Raw genomic sequence first — 3,942 nt, 5'->3', positions numbered from 1 at the left:
TCCGTGAGGGTGGGTGACCAGCGAAACTGATGTGAAACAGTGTTTCGAACTCGGGGCGATGGTAGGTTTTTGTTTTTTCTAATACTGGAGTTGCAGTTGTGGAACGACCCCAGGCCGTTACCGTAGCATTCGAGCCGTACTGGTCTGAAAATAAGTAGTGACGTCAACGCAAACAGTTCGGCGCCGTTATGGTGTGCGCCACCCGTAGAGTTAAAGTGCGTGTCCTGGCGGAGGCCTCCTTTGACAGCAGCCGCCAATAAGCAAGCATGCACGCCCACAAACAGACAAACAAACGAACGAACGAACGAACTATAAACAAAGGAACGAACGAACAAACAAACGAACGCCTTACTTGCTCCATGGAATGCCTCGCGCTTGAAATACACGCAGAGCCTTGGGATTGTGTTCCAGAGTGGACGACTTCCGCCACCTGGGGGAAAGAAGCAACGCACGTGATTGGATCAGGCAAAGAGAGGGTGCACTGTGTATTTGTTGACTCGAAACAAAAATGCGTGGAACCCTAGCCATAAGCAGCTTCAATGTAAAAAGACGCTGCCTTTCAGTCGGTGTCTGGGTTTCGGGGAACAACTGTGACTAACTACGCTGCACTGGCTAAAATCACGCGCATTTCTTTACACTCACCGACACATCGTGGGTCCCAGTTTTTGAAGATATGATCAACCTTGTTAATCTTTTTTAATTGCGTTCGTGATAAAGATTTGCTCGCACACTTCTCCCCTTTCTCAACTTCATCCTAGTTCTTACGTTTAATCAAAAAGGGAGTGCGACTTTGAAAGAGTTAAGGTTGCTCAGAATTTCATACTAATATGTACTAAAGGGAATACTGCCCCTCAGGTGTCGTGCCGCCGTGAAGGACACTGTAAAAGTTGATAGAGTTTCTTCCCTGGTCTGCTTGCAACATTGCTGCTACTTCTGCAGACAAAAGCAACAGTAGGGGCAACATTTTTTTTCTTCTTCGTCTTGCTAGAGCTTTTAAAAACCCCTGGGTATTTTAGGACCTATGCGTTCATAGTGATAATACAACTTTAAGCAGTCGTTTAACAAAAATATATTTTTTTTGCGGCTACAGTCAACTCTAGAGCCATTACAAGTAAAAACGGAACGCTAGAAGTGGAAAAATGGCGACCAAGTGGGTCTCTCTTATTTGCCTGCCCAGAACAAATTTGACCAGCTCAAACCTGTTCTGCCTCAAAAAGATCGTAAGCAGTACAAACCTGTCTGTCTCAAACCTGTTCCGGCTCACGACTCAAAAACTGCTCTCGGAATAGATATTATACGGGCAAAAAATACAGAACTGTTGCGGAGCAGTTCCGAGCATCCCAAAATGAGAGGAAGAGATAGGGAGAGCGAGAGAGAGAGAGAGGTGGGGGGGGCTCTTTATTACAGGAGAGCAGAGAGTTCTGCCGGCATGTTGCCCCCCACATGCTACTCGTCGGGGATGGGAGGAGGGAATAAAGGCACTATAGGAAGAAATGCGGAAGAGATAAGAGAAAGGAAAAAAAATTAAAAGAAGAAAAAAAAGTGTCAAAAAGAAAGAGTAGCTAGTGGGTTTGTGTGTGTCGCGTAAAAAGTCCAGGTGGTTTAGGATATTTCGTTCTATAACGTGCCAGCGACAACGATGTCATGGAGATGCTAGTCAGGTAGTGCGGCTAGCACTTTCCGCCAGGGTCGAGAAAGTGCTTTTAGACTAGGGAAACTGCGGTTAAGGCACTCAATCTTCTGTGCGATATTCTTTATGCACTTGGTCGTGCGCACAAGACCAATAAACCAAGGGTACATGCGCCACATTTCCCTCCAGTATATAGCAATAAACCTCTACGAGGTCAACGGCATTACGAGTGACGTTCCCGGAAAGGGTGCATCACTGCAAACCGACCCTCAATGCGGTGAAGCATAGCCAAACAGCTTACACTCGAATAATTTCACGCGGTTGCAGCTTTGAGTGACGGCGAGCCTAAAAGCCGTTGCTGTTTCCTTCCCAATTTTCACTCCTGGTAGCTATTTGACGTGACGGAAAGCTTTGAATTAGATCCGCCAGCCAAAAAAGCGTTCGACTTCTACCCTCGATGGAGGAGGCAACTGACAGGCGGAATACGCTCGACACTTCGATTCGCATTGAGACGTAGGCTAAGTTGTCCGCCGTAGGCTTTCGTCGATCAAAAAATGCAACCTTTTAGTGGCATAGCTGAATTTCAAGTGACACCTCATGGCTTGGCTAGAAGCAGGTAACAATTGTGCCGATGAGGGGTGTCTCGTGGCTGTTGGAAGTCGACCCAAAGCCGGGAAAGTTTGCTGCGTACGGTATTAAACAATATTTGTTTATGGCGACGTTTCACATATGCAGTACGCTTCCAATTGAGTTTAGAAGCTTAAAAGTGCCGCCGTGATTGTAAACAACCGCCGAACACTTGGGGTTCTAACGCAAAAGATCACGCCATAAAGGGAAAAAATGCAATACCAAGGTTTGTTTGTATTCGTAGATTATCGCGCTTAATGAGAAGTTGAACTAGCCGGTGGCTCCTCTTTATGGTCTAGAAAGTGGCGTTGAAAAGGGTATTGTCCGGCACAGGCAAAGCTTTCCTCGCAAATATTTGTGCTGACTGCACTGGCTTAATTGAATTTGGAGAGCTCGTGCTAAAAAGGCATTCAATAAAAGTAGGAGGGGGAACGCATCTATTAAGAGATGATGAGGTCGATGTGTTGGTTTTGGAGACAAATTTCCTCAGGCACTTTAGCCTGCTTAAATTATTTGAAGCCTAAATCCACCGGTTATAAAAGAGACCTCCATTGCTGCATCGTCTCTGCGTTTCTTTCTTCGCTTTAGTTTTAACAGCGAAGCAGTTCTTGGTTCAGGCTTTCATGGGACGAGGCGTGGTAACGCGGTCACAGCGATGTGGAGGGGGCATAGCCTATAGCCGGGGAGAGAGCAAGTGCCAAGAACACTTGCAGCGCAGTGCGGGAGGGGGAGGCCAGTGCTCTCGCGAGACACGTGTCGCCACCTGTCGGGGGCGCGGTATAACTCGTACAAGCACGGCTTTGGAGACGAGTCGCGAGACGGCGGGCTCTGTCGCGCGCTCTACGGAAGAAAAAGCCGTCTGTCGGGAGCGACAGCAGACGCGCGAACAAGCGTGAAATAGAATCGATCTGCTGCCTTTGAGAAGTTCTACGAAAGCCTTGCGGTTAAGGAACGCCAACCAAACAGCTTCGCTGTTAACATCAGCATTCGCGACGTTAAGACAGTGAAGCTGGGCTTTTTTTTTTTTTTTTTTGTCTTTCGACGCCAGTTACTCCGACAAGCACACTAGCCGCGGGTAAAGCGATTTATTTGCAACGTTCGGGTGTTAGGGTCCTCCGGGAGAAAAAGCGGCCAGAGACTACTTGAAGGGTGCATGCTGACCCGCGTACATAGCAGCTTTCTGGCAGCATATAAAACAAAATTCCGCGTGTACACATGCATATATAGTGTGGGGATCACGACTTTCACGCGAACCCCTTTCTGGCTAGTTTCCCATCGCGGCCGGCGTGCACACGCGCCTCGCTCACGCGACGGGAACCATACGGGAGGGCGCCAGCGATTGGACGGTTTGTTGTCGCCCTGGTGGAGGCGTTGACCCTTTTCCCCTCTGCCTTACCCGAGAACCAGTTCTTCCTCGATACTAGCGCCACCGTAAGGCGAGGTGTGGTGGATTGTCGGATGACGTGAGGACGCTCTCTTGTCTAGGGGATCCGGTAGCGCGCGGACGTTTCGGCGCGCTGGTCCTGACCTGGGGAACGCGCCACAATGGGACGCGTCCGGGCGAGCTGGGAGTCTGCAACCGCGCTCGCACTCCGCAGCGCTCCGCTGCTCCGGTATGCCATCGGTGAGTGGAACCATCTCGATCTCTAGCGTTGTTTAATGTCTCGCTCCCGGTGTTACCGTTA

The sequence above is a fragment of the Haemaphysalis longicornis genome, unplaced genomic scaffold (genome assembly GCF_048455015.1).
Source record: "Haemaphysalis longicornis isolate Haplotype H1 unplaced genomic scaffold, Haemaphysalis longicornis Haplotype H1 scaffold_12, whole genome shotgun sequence".
In the NCBI taxonomy this organism is placed as follows: domain Eukaryota; kingdom Metazoa; phylum Arthropoda; class Arachnida; order Ixodida; family Ixodidae; genus Haemaphysalis; species Haemaphysalis longicornis.
The sequence above is the reverse complement of the archived record's forward strand: the minus strand, read 5'-3'. Positions refer to the sequence as shown.